The following is a 17600-nucleotide window of genomic DNA, read 5'->3' on the forward strand; positions in this document are numbered from 1 at the left end:
TGTATTACTAAAGTAAACCAGGAGAACTTCCCTGTTAAGTCCATTCAAAAAGAAAAGGAATTGATCAGGGTTACAAAATGAGATAGGAGAATCTAAAAGATTTAGAATCTCCAAAGATGGGTTACTAAAAAGGTGAAAATTTAAGTGTAAGAAGGGGGTGCTAATAATATTAGCTGGAAGATATATCTAGGACAAGAAGCTGTATCTGAATCATGCCAGACATGTCCTTGGGTGCAGATACTTAGAGGTCTCTCCAGAAGGAATCATATCCCATTATGATCCGCGTCAAGAACTCAGTAAGTACTCAAGCTTTTGTTGATTTGGGCATTGAGTATTCAACACTATCTCATCCTTTTTATGTATGCACAATATCTTTGATTTATGCAATGAAGCAAAATCCATGTTGCTTTCATTTATGTAGACAATAAAAAAGCTTTTCATCTTAGCCAACCATTTATATTAAAGTAGGTTAAAAGGATACTACCAATAATCTTGAAAAGTAGTTAATGCATGAAAAATTCTCCCAATGACTTACAATATCCCAGATAAAAGCTGTCTACACTTTGTATCTTTTTCATTGAGTGCAAAAACTGACCAGTTGCCTTTCCATTGACCTGTAATGAAAAAAAAATCAAATACTCGATGAAAGATGGTGAATGTGATCTTGGAAATGTACCACATTTTCCCCATTAATCTTTTCAAGGGGCCATACTTAGTGGGGACATAAACATGATTTAATTAACTATGTCCTGAAAAGAATGTTTTTAAATTATGTATCAATGTTATCATAGATTTTAAAACAAGGAGAAAACAAGCCAGACCATTTCTTCATTTTGGTTTGTGGAAAACAGACCAATTGCCAAAGCATTTCCTTCAGGTCTGGCAGGAACACAGCAACAAACATATTATATTGTGACTAGAATAGGTATTTTATTCAAATTGACATAACTAGTTCATCTCCAAGCTGTAAAAGGAGAAAGGCGGAGGGAGAAAACTACTGCCTAGCAGTCCCTAAGAAAAATGTCTTTTAATATTAGTGATTGTGATGACAGGAGTTACTCCCATAAATAATTCACTTACGTTCCCTCTAAACCGGTGAGGTGTCATCTCAGCCCAGCAGCACTCGTCCACTTTCTTGTGGGGTATGTAAAAGCGCTCAGAGCAGGATGGGTGAACTGGTTCATAGAGTTTTTTTCTGTCCTGCTAAAATATTCATGGATGATAAATTTTAAGAACCATTGGTCTAAAAGGGGTTGGTCAAGAGTATTTATATTTGGAGCAATCACTCCAAAATATAGTGCAGAAGTTCATATTTCAAGAAAATTTACCAGATTTTAGTAGCATTACCACTCAATCTAAATGGGAAAAATGAGGTCAAAGGAAAGAAAATAAACGGAAAAAGGTCTTTCCGTTGCTACCACTGTCTGCATTGTGACTGGACTAGGACAAATGTGAGAGGAGGCAGAAAGTCAAACTCTCATAACCTCCTAATCCTAATTGAATGAAGCATAATCTTCCTATATAGCCCCCAAATGGGACAAAATAAACCACTGAACAGCATGACAAAGTACTTACTAAAGACTAACTACTTAAGATTGACTATGAAATAGGCCTGCTCATATCTTATGAACTTAAATCTTAAACAGATTAGTATTTAAAGCCTATAATGAGAATCTTAAAATGGCTAAAGTGTACGTACTAAAACACTAGGAAGCATATACTTTTATCATGCAAGCTTGAAAATACAGAAGTCAGCTCTACAAAAGGACACAAAAGAAAACATGCAAAGTTAATGAGGAAGAATATTCCCACTTGTCAATGACTTATCAACATAATTTCCAATCAAAATACTCCATAAAGTAAAATTTACTCATTTACATGAGATGTAGAGAGACAGTGGGAGAGAGAGAAAGAACTTTCATTTGCTGGTTCATTCTCCAAACATCTGCAATGACTAGCCCTGGGCAAGGTCAACGTTTGGAGCCAGGAACTCAATCCAGATCACCTACATGTGTGGCAAAGACTCAAGTGCTTGGGTCATCTTCTACTGCCACTACTTGTGTCTGCATCAGAAGGAAGCTGGAACTGAGAAGAGTTGAGAGTTGAAGCCAGGTATTCTGATTTAATACATGGAAAACCTGCCCCAATTATATGTTTGTTTTAAATGTCAGTTTCAACTTTGCCATGAGGATTCTATGTCAAAGAGTATATTATCTCTTAATTTTAAGAATCTCATTTTGAAGAATGCAGGAATAGGGACTATCGCACGGAGGCTGTAGGATGGCTATACAACAAAAGCTCTAGAATGACCAACCTATTCCTATACTAGAAATACCTTCCCAATCCAATTCCCATCACTTAGCAACTTTTTTGGCAAAGACCTCAAACATTCCATACTCACTCAGGATCTCAGTAGTTTCACACATGATTCCACTTCAAATTCTGTGCCCTCCTTGTCAACTAAGCCAACTTCTCGTCACATTTAGGTTTCCAAGCAGCATTCTTCTGGGAAATCCTCTTTCACATAGCCACTTAGGTGCTTGGGTTTTCTGTTCTCCCATGGTACTGTAAATAATTATAGCTCCTGTCACTTTGGATTATCATTATTGTTTCTGCGCCTCCCTGGGACATAAACTCCTGAAAGCAGAGGTTGAGTCTTCCTTATGCTTTTATTAATCTTAACTTGGTGTCTGTCACATAGTAACCCAAACCACAGGAAGTAATTTTAGTAAAATCAAATAAGCAAAGTAGGTACTGCCTACTTTGCATGCTTAAGTAAACTTTTCTGATGATAACTGAACAAGAAATCATTAAATTATGTAACTCTTTTAAAACCAAGACATGAATCATAACAAAATAAAATGTGTGGGATTTGTCTTAGCAGTTATGATACTTATAGCCCACACCAGGGTGCCTGGCTTCAAAATGCAACTCTGCATTTATTATACCTTTATATGGTCTCCTTCTATGTAACAAACTGGCTCCCTTTCTTCAAATGTACTCTTCCTGAGCATACAGTGTATATTTTTGGCCTATTATTGTTAGTGATATCAGATACTGAATTCTGCTCTCACATGTGATATTAGTTAATAAATAAATTTATTCAGCTTGTAACACCCACAGAAAAATACCCAGCTCTGCTTTCAATTTCAGGTTCTTGCTAAAGCCTCAGAGGCAGTAGTGACTGTTCAAGTAGTTAAGGTCCCTGCCACCTACCTAAGATACCTGCATTAAATTACTGGCTCCTGGCTTTGACCTGGTCCATCCCTGCCCGATGTGGATATTTGGGGAGTGAAACAGTACATAGTACAAATCTCTGTGTCCTTCTCTCTGTCTCTCTGCCATTCAAGGTAAATTAATTTTAAAGAGAAACAAATAAAAGGTTTCAACTGCAAACAGTATACTTAAATAGCTCCTCTCAATGTTTACATGACAGACCCCTGTGTGTGCCTGGCAGGGTCCACATCATAGGTCTTTAGATGGATGGTGTGGAGAAGGGCTCAATAAATGACTGCAGAACTGAACTGAGCCAGGGGATCCCTTAGCTACAGTAAGGATGGGAAATGCCAGTAAATAGTAATCTGAGATAACATAGGTAAAGCTAGAAAGAAAGTAAACATTTCATTGGTTTATCATAAACACCTAGACCAATGAATGCTAAAAAATAAAAAGAGTATCTCTAAAAACAGACATCCCTATAGACAGCTCATTGAAAAGATAAAGGGAAATTATTGGGACTGTTAGATCTTATTAAATTATTCTTGCATCCAGTGATGACAAAAAGAGTAAACCTCAAAATCCAATTTTGATAAGTGTTGCCCCACCAAGTAAAGCAAAAATAAAATAAATAAAATAGCAAATTTGACAAAGCAAGCTACTGCATATCACCAATATGTAGTAATACAAATGGCTAGGTGAGCAGTCAAGAATAAAATATACAGACGAAACACTGAAGACCCAATGCTAACAAGCACTTTTGAAGTAGACATCAATATAAATGCTTGGTAAAAAAAAATCCATGAATCCATTTCCAATGAAAGAATTACAAATTAGGCCTGAGAAAATGGGTATTTCACACTGCTATATCGCTTCTCCCTTTATTCAGACTGGCAAGGTAGAAGTATCAACATATTAACATAACGAAAGTATAAAGAATAAGAAACAACAGGATTCCCCAAGGAGAATAGCATATGGGCTAGTATGCAAAATGGGTTAATAAGCCCAAAATAGGGAGTAAGCATTGAGGCTGCTGTAGCTGTGAGAGATAACCAACACAGATCATTAATGACTATCTCTGATATGTTTTGGAGTACAGTTTAAAAGCTGGAGATTTTATTAAAAAGGAAAAAGAAATATATAAAAGAAATTATAACATTATAAAAGAAAGCTGTATTTTGTTACAATGGACTTGAATTTGGGCACATATAAATGCAGTGTTTACTCCCTTATGAGCTAGAGAGAAAGACAAGAATCATAAGAACTTCTAGTCTTCACCCTAAAGGAAGATTGGCTCAGAATCCAGATAGTCACATGGCAGAGAACAGACATAAGACAATGAAACCAATAGTAACAAATAGGATTCTGTATGAACCAATCACAAGCTAAGATTAAACCTGATAGCCCACAATTTTTAATTAAAAATTGAGAATAAATTATCACTGAGGCAAATATTATGGTACAGATAGATTATGGCACTCATCACTTGAAAGGCCACTTGGCCTATGTGCCTGGCATAGCAGAATGCCTGCTTCAAATCTTGACTATTCTGTGTTTCCAATCTGGCTTCCTGCTAATGTGCCTGGTAAGAAGCAGATGATGCTGCAATCACTTAAGTTGCTATCACTCATGAAGGAGCCCTTGATGGAATCTCTGGCTTTTGACCTTGATCTGACCCAGTCGTAAGTGTTAAGGATATCTGTGGAATGAATCAGAGAATGTAAGATCTCTCTGTCCCTGTATTTATTTATTTATTTATTTATTTATTTATTTATTTATTTATTATTCCAAAGTCAGATATACAGAGAGGAGTAAAGACAGAGAAGAAGATCTAACATCTGATGATTCACTCCCCAGGCGGCTGCAACGGCTGGAGCTGAGCCAATCTGAAGCCAGGAGCCCGGAGCTTCTTCCAGGTCTTCCACGTGGGTGCAGGGTCCCAAGGCTTTGGGCTGTCCTCGACTGCTTTCCAAGGCCACAAGCAGGGAGCTGGATGGGAAGCAGGGCAGCTGGGATTAGAACCGGCGCCCATATGGAATCCCAGCATGTACAAGGTGAGGACTTTAGCTGCTAGGCCATGCCGCCAGGCCCTGTCCCTGTATCTTTTAAATAAATTTTTTAAAAAGTACTATGCATTACTTACATGTTTTCAACACCGCAATCATCTATACAAACATCTTCTATGACTACTAATTTGTGTGGATACATTCATAAACTCCACTTTCAAAGGTCCCTCAACCTCAGCCCCACTTTTGCTACTCAATCCTATTTTCCATGATAGGTGGTAACAAATATGTACACGACTAGAAAGCATAAAACTGCCACAAAATTGCTATTTTTAATTACACAATCTGTAGCTTATAGTCAACCTGTAGAACAGAATACTTGTACACAGGAACAATTTACAGCAGAGTTGGAGAGATAAGAAAATTGGGGAAAGTTCTCAGTCAAGGCTTTCCCCACCTCCAAATATTTTCTGTAGTGGAATGCTTTCCAACCATCAACCTCGAGCTCCATTGTTTGCTCTGAACTACCACCAAATCTTCCAGCAATTACAGGTTCATTTGAGCTAACAAGAAGGCTGTTACAATTATAAGAAGTACAGTTGCCAGAATGAGGTGGTTGTTGATTATTCACCGTGAAGTGAATAAGTTCAGTCAAGTCTCTTCAAACAGCAAAGAGCTTTTATCCTGAGAAAACTAGAGGTGAGACACAGCCTTTGGAACCCCAGCAACCTGGCGGGGGGGCAGAGTTATTTCAGATAAGTTACCAAAATAGGGCCCTGGGAGACAGAGACACTATTCTCTGAAGCAACAGAAACATGGCATTTGGCCCAGCAAGTCAGATGCTATTTGGGATGACACAACCCATGTGGGAGTACCTAGTTTCCAGTTCCTACTCCACTTCTAATTCCAGCCTCCTCTAATGCACTCCAAGGGAGACAGTAGGTCATCACTCAAGCATTTGAATCCCTGCTACCAAGGCATTTGCGGTGTGATGCAACAGATTCAAGACTCTCCCTTCCTCTCTCTCTCTCTCTCTCTCTCTCTTCCCTCTCTCTCTCATGTGTGTGTGTGTGTTTATGTGTGAGTATGAGGGAGAGAAGGAGTCTTGCATCAGAGAATGTGTGTGTTTGTGTGTGGAGAGAGAGAGAGACTTTCAAATAAAGTGAAAAAGACATAAGGAGAGAAAGAAACCGAGATGTAGAACAAAGAAATTCAAATGTCCAGTTTGTATAAGAACAACACAGGAACAAACAATGGTCAATCTCCTCCAACAGTCTTATAATCCATTGACCCCCTACTTTCATGCTCTAGAGCCAAGGCCAGCACTGTCCATGGGATAAGGAACTAATTAAGTAGCTTTAACACAATATCTTTGAGCTGGGCTGTAAACTTCAACATCATGTATGATTTATGTATTGTTGAAACAAACAATCTGTAAATGAAACTTTAAAACACAACTTGGTTATAGGTTGTCAACTACCTGTACCTTTCAACATTTACCTCAGGCCCAGCATGGTGGCCTAGCGGCTAAAGTCCTCACCTTGAACGTGCTGGGATCCCATATGGGCGCCAGTTCTAACCCCAGGAGCTCCACTTTCCATCCAGCTCCCTGCTTGTGGCCTGGGAAAGCAGTCGAGGACGGCCCAAGACTTTGGGACCCTGCACCCACGTGGGAGACCCAGAGGAGTTTCCTGGTTCCCAGCCTCGGATCGGTGCAGGACTGGCTGTTGCAGTCATTTGGGGAGTGAATCATCGGATGCAAGATCTTCCTCTCTGTCTCTCCTCCTCTCTGTATATCTGACTTTGTAATAAAAATAAATCAGTTTTTTTTTTTAAAAAAAAAAAAAACTTACCTCACCCCACTACTACCAAACACACACACACAGTTTAGACTGGTCTATATATACTAGGATTTTAAGATTGATTTATTTATTTGAGAAACAGAACAATGCGGAGAAGCAGAATAAGGGAGGTAGCAGCGGAAAGAATAGGGAAAGGAAGGGAAAAGGAAATAGAGGGGAAGAGAAAAGGCAGAGGGAAGAAAGAGAGAGAGGACGGTAGGGGGAGATGGATGGGGGACTGGAGGGATAGGGGAGAAAAAGAGAGACCTTTCATCTACTGGTCTACTCCCCAAATGTATGCAACAGCCATGGCCAGACTAGCCCAAAGCCATAAGCCAGGAGGAATTCCTTCTGGGCCTTCCAAATGTATGGCAAGAATCCAAGAACTTGGATCATTATCTGCTGCTTCCCATGGTGTGTTAGTGAGAGAGCTGGGGCTGAAGTGACACTCTAATATGCAATGCAGGCATCCTAATCATGGGCTTACTCTGCTATGCATCAGTGCCCACTACCAGTATTTTCTTGAATGGTACCCATGATTACAGGTAGCTGATCTTGACATCAATCTGTTTATCCTCTAATTCACAATTGGTACATTCAGCTTTGTCCTAGAATTATTTGTAGATGAGGCTTGTCACTTTTAATAAGTTGAAAGTTCCTAAGAGAAAGAATACATCTTGTTCTTTTTTGATGAACAGTTAGTAGTATCCAAAGTGTACCCAATTGGCTTGAACACAGAATAAATACAATGTTTCTGGAAGTTTTCTTTTTTTCAGTCATCTATGTCTTGTCATTATTTTTCTTCTATTTTATTACTTATTTACTTTCTCATTAAGTCAACCATTTCAAACTTATATTCATCTGAAAAAAGTGTACTACTGCAAAGGGGAAATGGTAAATTTATCATAAAGAAAAATGACAATAAAAATATGTAACTCTTATAATGAGGAATTCTTGTGCATAACCTAACAACAGTTCATTCTCCACTTAGCACAACCACATAGCAACATGCCATGAGAGCAGGCTTTGGGGGTTTTGTAGAGGTGAAATTAATGTAATACAAAATTAATTGAGGTAAACCATTCAGGGGCATCTAGTGTGTTCAGAAAATTACAGGACCACGTCCTTTTAGTGCAAAGCATTTGTCACCCCAAAATAGCACTCATATGTATTGAACAGTTATTCTCTACTTGCCCCTATTGTTTTTGGCTACTATAAATAGTGCTGCCCTGAATATGGGCATGCCTAGATGTTCATTTGTTTGAAGTGCCATTTTCAATTCTTTTGGGAACATATGGAAGTGAGATTGCTCAGTCATACTGTAACTCTGTTCAATTTTTTGGTCAACTATTTGGATAGGTTTTATCCCGCATCCGTTGTGTTTGAAAACAACACTTGCATAGCTGAAAGGTTTCTCAAAAGAACATATACTTCTACACTTGATCATAGCCTGAAAGGTTGAAAAGTGATAAGAATATATGTTTCTAAAGATATGGCATCTAAGGAAGGAGATTCATTTCCATCATACTTATGAAAGCCTAACTTTCAAATAGTTCTCATCATATTTGCATGATAGTTGCATTCTCTGTAATTAGTCCTTCTATAACAGTCGCAGATGATTCATGCAATTACTATATTTGGTCTTCACATCTATCTAAAGATACATGACTGATTCATCACAATCATCTCCTAATAATAACATTTTCCCTGCAGTCTGCATCTTTACATTTTAAGCATTACATTTTTATCCACTAAGCCATTTGACTTCAACAACAAAATGAAAAACAGCAAAAGTCTGATTCTAACTCACAATTATATCTACTATAAATACTTTGTATATTTTAAATAATAGCCATCTTTTAGAAATAGACGTTTGCTGGATCCCTAGAAAGAATGCACCAATTCTTTCTCAAGCATGCCTGCGCACAGCGTAAATAAACTACTTTGTCAATAAAGGGTTGTTACCTACTCTAATCCTGATGTAAGCAATGTTGTTTGTGCTATGACAAAAGTGATAGCTCATGTTTTATCTTCTAATAAACATATTTAAAGTAACATATCTCCTCAGCTTACTTTAGTCTACATTCAACAGCGTGCGTACAAACTGCAGCAGGACCATCACAGTTCAGAAAACAATGACCCAAAACAATTATTTTCTAAAGCTGCATGGGCTCTGCTCACATAATCATATTGCCAAAGAAAGAGGAAGTTTCCATCTAGTCTGTAAATCAACAGAATATTGACTCACCATATGTGAAAAAAAAAAAAAGTGAAACTGAAGCAGTCTTCCTGATAAATGTGAAGAATCATCTGACCTGATTTCCTTAGAGAAAGGTTAAGTGTCTTTGGTGGGCTTCTCACAGAAACCAAACTGTGAAGATAAGTGCTTTAGGGAGGACTTGCAATCACTTGCACTTTGCAACAGCATCCACTGGGAGATGCACTCAGCCTGCGATTTGACAGGGTACTCTGCATTCAAAGAGTAATCACCTCTAAGTTAAATAGTATGCTATATTTCTTCCTAGATTCACCAAGTATGTCATCCTCTAGATGACAAACAAATAATTTCCCATTTTTAATTTAGAGACAGTCATATAATCTTTCTATGTGTACTAGCTCTGAAGTAAAATTTACTCAAATCTTTTTTCTAAATGTGAGCATTGATTAATAGACACAAAAATAAAGTAACACTTGAAAAGAGCTGCATAAAACAAGAGAATTTCTTATTTAAAAATTTTACTGCCACTATCTCTCCGCACATAATTGGAGCAAGATTTCATTTTTCAAAAGCAAATGAACAAAAAATTGACCTCAAGCAAAATGCTTGATTTTGATCTAATTATTAATTAGTTTAATGGACTCAACGTGATTTGCAGATTTCTACAATTTCTACAATTCTAACAACATCCTGATATTCCCTTCTTCCCTCTTTCTCCCTCCCACCCTCCTTCCATTTCTTTTTAGTTTTTGAGATAACACAGTTTAAACTTCTATCACAATAAAAGGGTTTAACACTTCAAAAGTTGAACAAATAAAATGCAAAAGGACTCTACTGGGAATACAGGATAAGTCTACAACTAATAACTGAATGGGAAAATAACACTAGACAAAATAATTTAAAACATAGAATATGAATATTAACCATGACGTCATAGCCATTGTATAAATGGCAACTTTGATTCTTGAACATCAGGTGGCCTCTGCTTGAAAATAAACCACAAATCCTCAGACCACAGTGAAGTTTTAAATTTCAGAGCTCCTGGAACCTTATTCATTTCTGTATTTTAGCATCCAGGACATTCAGCTTCATCTAATAATTATATGTCTGCCCATTTTATTAGGTTGGAAGTATCACTACTAATACCTTAGGCTGTCAAAATAAAAATGTACTTGTAAAAATCAAAATCATGGAAAGGAAAATCTATGTAATAAACACCAATAGTACTTTTTGTCGGGTGCTCCTTTAATTACAAAGCATTTTTGTTCCTTGATTTCTTTAATGTATTCTCTTTCACATCTCCACTTCACCAAGAAAGAAAATGGAACCCATGGACTTAGAGTGACAGCTTGCTAAAGGCTAGCTGGGGCTACAAACTATGCTTAGTAAGGCAAATGGAAGAGCGGACTAAGAGACAAAGCAGTGCGTGTGAGGACACAGAGATGGAGGACAAATACACAAATACTCAGAGACCCCATGGAAGATCTGTTCAAGTTCAGAAGCTTTTAAGGCAATCTCCAACTGGATATTTTGGGATGACATGTCTCAATTTTTCAAATACAGGTCCCATGGTATTAGCTCTGAAGAACTGCCTTGCATTAGGTCATGGAGATCTTTAATTGATTGTGTCTGTGTGGGTCTTAACAGAGAGAAACCACACAGTAATTGGAATTGGAAGAGCTGCACATAAGGAATTAGTAACTATGACAAGGGAGAGGAAAATAGAGAGTTAGAGTGAGGAGAAACTGTCTCATTATAAGCAAAGAGAATTCTAAAAATATAAGCGCGATAGATAGTGGAAGTAATCAGTACCCCAAGGACCTAGACAGAGCACCCAAGGACAGGCCTGCAAAGCAGGGCTGCTCTCCAGACTTGGACAGGGCACAGCTGCAGGTCTACGAAGGGCACAGAAGTCACTTTGGTGATTAATTGCTGGAAATTGACAGAAACACACCCTCTGGCACATGTGTGGTACTCAGCTTCCAGAAAAGGCCCTACCTCTTCTATGAAACTGTATCCGGAGGCACCAGAAGATGCTGACCCCTGGGAAAAGAAGCTGAGCACACCAGTAAAAATGTCTGAGGAAACTGGGTTGCACAAGCTTCCTTATCTGCCTTTGCAGCACCCTCTACTGACAAAACTTCAGTACTGGGTGGCAAAGGAAAAAATATTTCAAGAATTCATGCCTGGTTTTTGCGGAGTAGGTAAAAAAGGGTGAAAAAGAAGCAGAATGGCAATCAACTGATCAATGACACATTGGTTTATAAAGAAATACTGCTTGTAACAATACACAAAGTGTGGTCAAGCAAATCAAATGCTTGGTTTTGTTGTTGTTGTTGTTGTTGTTGCAGACAGAAAAGTTTATTTGTGAAGGGACCAGGTGAGCAGGGAAGGGAAAGGGAAGGCTCTGGAGAGAAAGCCTGGAGGTGGGGTGCCTCTCAAAAGAGGAGGGAGAGAGAGACACCTCAAATGCTTGTTTTAGCAATCTGCTTTCTGGACAAATCTGCTACGATAAAAATTAGGAATGGGCATTATGGTGTAGTGGGTTAAGCAACTTAGAGTGCTAAGTCCCAGGTGCTTCACTTCTGCTCCAGCTCCTGGCTAATGTTCTTGGAGAGGAACAAGTGATATACAAAATGCTAGGGTCCCTGCCATCCACAAGGGGGACCTGGAAGCAGTTCCTGGTTTCAGCCTGGCCTAATTCTAATTGTCAGGGTCATTTGGGCAATAAACCAACAGGTGGAATCAATTGTTTCTCTTTTCTCTCTTTCTCACTTCCTCCTTTTGCCCCTATTTTTTTCTGTCTCCTCTCTCTTCTATCCAAGTAAATATTTTTTAAAAGAATTATGTAATTCTATCACTTGGACTCTATTACTTCACACTATATAAATTATTTTTCAAAATAATGATTTTACATGCTAAAGTGGTCTCCTTCAGAGTACTTTCATAGCTGCTAACTCAATTTACAGTTGCGAAGTGGGAATTCAGCATCACTTGAGAACAGAAAAACAGACCAGAAACATCCAAGATTGATCAGTTGATCTAAGTTCATGTAACTCTTTGACAATGTCCTTTCCCTAACACAAACCAATTTCCAGAGTCTTAGCATCAAATGCACCCAAGTGAAGCTCTGAGACTTAGAGAATCATAGCCTGTTGGTGGAAACCGTTGATTCATTTAAGCTGCAACCTTCTTTCTTGCTCCAAGCTCCTAAAATTGCCACAAAATAAATTTAATTTCAATTTGCTTTAATTAAAAAATATTTTGGCAGACCCAGCTTGGTAGCCTAGCAGCTAAAAGTCCTGACCTTGCATGTGCCAGGATCCCACATGGGCACTGGTTCTAATCCCAGCGGCCCCACTTCCCATCCAGTTCCTGCTAGTGGCCTGGGAAAGCAGTGGAGGATGAGGATGTCTGAAAGCCTTGGGACCCTGTACCCACGTGGGAGACCTGAAAGAGACTCTGGGTTCCTGGATTTAGATTAGCACAGCTCTGGCTATCGAGGCCACTTGGGGAGTGAATCAATGAACGGAAGATCTTTCTCTCTCATGTCTTCTCTATATGCAAGTTTCCAATAAAAATAAAATAAATCCTTTTTTTAAAACAGAATACTTTGTGTTTTTTTTTGTCTGTTGTTTCGTTGTTGTTTTTTTATCTTTTTTCTTTTTTTAAATTTTTTTATTGCATTTCATTTTTTTTAATTAATTGCATTGCATTATGTGATACATTTTTTATGCACTGGGATTCCCCCCGCCCCTCCCCACACCCTCCCCCCATGGCGGATTGCTCCACCTTGTTGCATTTCCATAGTTCAAATTCAGTTGACATTCTTTCATTGGAGGTATTTACCAAGCATAAAGTCCAGCATCTTATTGTCCTGGTAAGTTCAATGGTTTCTTGGTGAGACCATCTCTGATCTGAAGGTAGAGCCGGCAGAGTATCATCCCAATCAATTAAGAGCCCCAACATAATATTTCCAACCATTTACAACATTGTGGCATTAATTGACATGGTATTGATTAACCAATAAAAACAGAATACTTTGGCAATCATGCAACATGAAAAGATTATAACCCACAATGTATCCACTTGAAAGTGAAACAGATTAGTAAATAAAACGGAAAGGTCATTATCACAGACTAGGGATGAACATAAAAGTTATACTCACTTCAATAGCATTCAAGGGATTGTTTCCCATATTCTTTGGATTTTGTGTCCAGTGAAATGTATTGACCCAAAAACATTTTGGGTTCCTACAGAGGGTAGTGAACTTATTTTGCCAAGTAAAAAAATTTTAAAAGGCAACTCCTTATACACAATTTCAAAATTGAATCATTTAATAATCAGATGGCCCTCTTTTTTCTTGCTTATATTCATTTGGCAGCAAATCTGAATTAATCTGATTGACCCGAAATCAAGTCTTAGTAAACTCTGACCTGAAGTAGAATGAGGTTAGTCACATGCTTTCTCTCATTTAGTGCAAATATTGTTGCATGTCACTGGGAAACATTATTGTAACTGATTACAGGGCATCATGTCATATTTGCTGGGACTGTTATGTAACATATGACAGATGGATTTTGCTGCCTTTATAAATATCAAAAAAACTTACACTCTGAAACAGATTCTATGTTGAGCATTTCAAATTTCATTAGGACACCAATTCACAACTCCTGATCATTCACATTTCCTTAAAGAAAGAGCAAAAGATGATTTTAATAACCAAAAGATATTAAAAACTATCTCGGAATGACGGCTGGTCATTGCCACATTAAAGCTGTATTTATTTCTCAGGAAAGCTGGAGAATTTGGGAATTTAGTATTTTACTGCAGACCTGTGACAATAGCAGTAACAAATCAGTAACCGTGAGGGAGTCAGTGCTTTTACAAAAACATTCTACACACAAGACTCCGCACTCACAACTGTGAACACGTGTCTTCTGGCACAACACATCATTAATGCTAAGGAATGAGTGCCGTAACTCCACTGCTCCTGCAGGCCGCAGAGATCCCAGGAGCAATGGAGTCAGAGGTCCTGTGCATTCTTCCAACAATAAAGTTTCAATTTTTTTCCCTTGAAATGCCTCTCATGCACAAACTGAACTCAAAAGGCTGATTTTTTTTTTTAAATCACCACAACTGAATAAACAGAAGTGTCAGGATCAAAATCAGAACTACCTAAATACATATCCTATTTACCAGAACACTGGGCAAACTGAAAGGAGGAGAAGCTGCTAGAAATCTTTATGCAGAAGAATGTTAAGGCTTTTTATGATTTGCTTCTGAGTGCTGCCTACTCTCTGAACAGTTTGAAATATTTACAAATTGAACCTTCTGAGCATGTCAAATTCCTCCCCAGAAAGTGCTAATGAATCAAGTGTACAACAGTTTAATAGACACAATTTCTCCTATAAGGGCCAGCATCTACATGTATAAACAATGCACTAAGTTATTCAGTTTGCCATCATCTAATGAGTATCTACTTTACATATGACACTGGGTTAGATACAGGAAAGGAGTAGCCATATAGAAATATGTTGTTTGCCTCATGGACTTGATGGTCTAGTCAGGAGAAGTATTAAGGGAATCATTATTACATAACACACTGAGTGTTAATGATTGATATGCAATAACATACTATGGTGTCATATCACATAATTCTGTTGGAGTCAGGTTTCACAGTGCTTAAGGTCCAGTGAGAGAAATGGCGCAGATGAGGCTCTGAATAAACTTTGAAAGGCCTTAATTACAGAGACTGTATTATCTGCTTCATATCTATCACAAAACATAAACAAGATGTAAGTTTGTATTTATTATTCAAATCAATAAAATACATTTTAAGAATTAAAAAAATCATGGTTATGAGGGGAAAGTTGACAACTTAAAAGTCAGACTATAGAAAATGTTCTGAGGCTGGGGCAGTGGCATAGTAAGCTAAGCCTCTCCTTGTGGTGCCAACATTCTACTTCCAACTGCCCCACTTCCCAACCAGCTCCCTGCTTATTGCCTGGTAAAGCAGCAGAGGATGGCTCAGATCCTTGGGCCCCTGAACTCACACGAGAGACCCAGAAGAAACTCTCGGCTGCCAGCTTCAGAACAGAGTCATTTGGGGAGTGAACCAATAGATAGAAGATGTCTCTTGGTGTCTCTTCTTCATTCTGTAATGGCCTTTCAAGTAAAAATAATCTTTAAAAGAGCAAAAGAAAGTGCTCTTTCCATTCCTGTTCATGAAAAATAGCCATGGGATTCAGCCTGCACTAGAAGGAGGGAATAGTGGGGCCCCTGTGGGGCTTGAGAGCAGAAGAAGGTTCTCACTGTGGAGAGACAGCATCAATCTAAGCCTAGCATGGTGAGCTGGAAAGCAAACAAAACAAAGAAGGCATTCGTGCAGGGAGGCCACAATTTGCGGCAAGCCGAGCGGAGTACGGAAGCCATCAGGAGATGGGGAGAGGCAAGGGAACATCAACAGGGCGTGGGCTTCCTCTGGGGGATTAGTCAACGCAAGACACATTCCGTACTGTGATTGACCAAGGGATGAAAATGCAGCAAAAGAAAACACAAGTATGGATTATCGTTGAGCAAAACGGGAAACAATAACCCCATAGTGATAGCAGTAAATATTGAAAGTCTGGTGAGGAGTAAGGCATTTATATACTTTGCATCTTCTCAGAAATACTGCTAGTTATGAAGAGAAGAAAAAGTAACTTTACCCTGACAAAGTCTGCTAGACATGATCTTAACCGAGTTATCATCTATATGCGAGAACTCAAAATGATATGCCATAGGCAGCATGCAATGAGAAGAATACAAATTTTTACTGCGATTTCAGCTGAAGAAACAAAGCCTAAATAAATATAACTCTGGGGAACCACTAGAACTAAAACAAAGGGTCATCCTATATATATAAAAAAAAGATCTGCCTTATCACTTTAAAAGTTTTAAGGTCATGAAAGACAAGGAAAGACCGATGAAATGCCCCAGATGGAAGAATATCAAAGAGCTGTTTCAATAATATGCAATGCATGATTCTGAACTGGAAATTTTAGCTATTCAGAACAGTTTTGAGATAATTGAAAAACTGGAATGGGCTCTGATTAGAATGTAATAATGTATTAATATAAATTTCCTGAACTTGATGGTTGATTTGAGGTTATGAAGGAGAATTTATGTACACCAGAGAATTTGAAGCCAATGTGCTCTGTATCAGCAGCTTACACTGAAATGATCCAAGGGGGAAAAAAAAGAAAAAGAAAGTTGTGTGTATTGATCTTGCAACTTTTTAGAAAGTTGAAGACATTTGGAAAATAAAAATTTTAAGAAAAAATGATAATGCAAATTTTGATACATTATAAAATAAATACTACTTGAGGCTGATGACATTTCGAAGTTAAGCCAAATTTACATGTTTAAGTTCCAGGCAGTGTTTTATGCATTTCATAAGCAAATATTTTTATAATACTACACAGAGTAATGCTAAAGAGGAAAGAGAACACAAAAAGATATCCTTGACATATTTTGTGGTTTAATATTCATTTTCTATGTTTTACAAAATTATGGATCTAACATTGTGGTAAAACAAGTTAAGCCACTCTCTTGCAATACCAGCTTCCCACATAGATACGAGTTGAGTACCAGATGCTCCACTTCTGATCCAATCTCTTGCTAATGTATCTAGAAAAGCAGATGAGGGCGGTCCAAGCGTTTGGACCCCTGTAACCATACAGGACACCTAGAAGTTCCTGATTCCTGGCCTTTGTCTAGCCCCGCCTAGGTCATTATAGCCATTTGGGGAGTGAACTAGTTGTAGACGATTCTCTCTCTCTGACTTTGCCATTCAAGTAAACAAGTATTTCAAAAAACTTTTAAGTAATAGTCATGTATTTAAAATTTTTAAATTATACCATTTACAGTTTTGCTAGGCTTGTAAGAGCAAGTGTTAAAGCACAATAAACGAAATTATACCATTTGCAACTAGATGGTCCCAACTAGAGACCATTATGCTCACTGAAATAAGTCAATCCCAAAAAGAAAAATACCATATGTTCTCTCTAATAAAAGAAAACCATCATGCAAATTGGAACGTATACTAATTGAGTAATAGAGACTACCATATCCAGATGTGAAGACAATGCAACAAGCATCCCTACTTCCAAATCAAAGATGGACTCCCAATGAAACTGTTGGACATATCTAGATAATGGGATGATGGACTGTCTGACATTGTCTGTACCTACAATGTCAGGTACACTTAAATAACAGACTGATGGAAATATAACTCCTTACGAAGGACTATATTATTTTAATAATGTGGGAAAAATC

General features: G+C 38.1%; 1 protein-coding gene across 4 annotated transcripts in view; it reads right to left on the reverse strand.

Annotated features, from left to right (window-relative positions):
* The window catches only part of KLHL13 (kelch like family member 13), a 170465-nt gene that overhangs the window by 70725 nt on the left and 82140 nt on the right, over positions 1–17600 (reverse strand). Inside the window, exon 1 of one of the 4 annotated variants that reach the window (XM_058658640.1) lies at positions 12370–12412. The exons of the other annotated variants lie outside the window; for them this stretch is intronic. The gene's annotated coding sequence lies outside the window, so the exon portion shown is untranslated. Of the gene's footprint in view, positions 1–12369; positions 12413–17600 lie in introns of those variants that run through there. 4 annotated transcript variants of the gene reach the window in all.

This window comes from Ochotona princeps, chromosome X, assembly GCF_030435755.1.
Source record: "Ochotona princeps isolate mOchPri1 chromosome X, mOchPri1.hap1, whole genome shotgun sequence".
NCBI classification, from domain to species: domain Eukaryota; kingdom Metazoa; phylum Chordata; class Mammalia; order Lagomorpha; family Ochotonidae; genus Ochotona; species Ochotona princeps.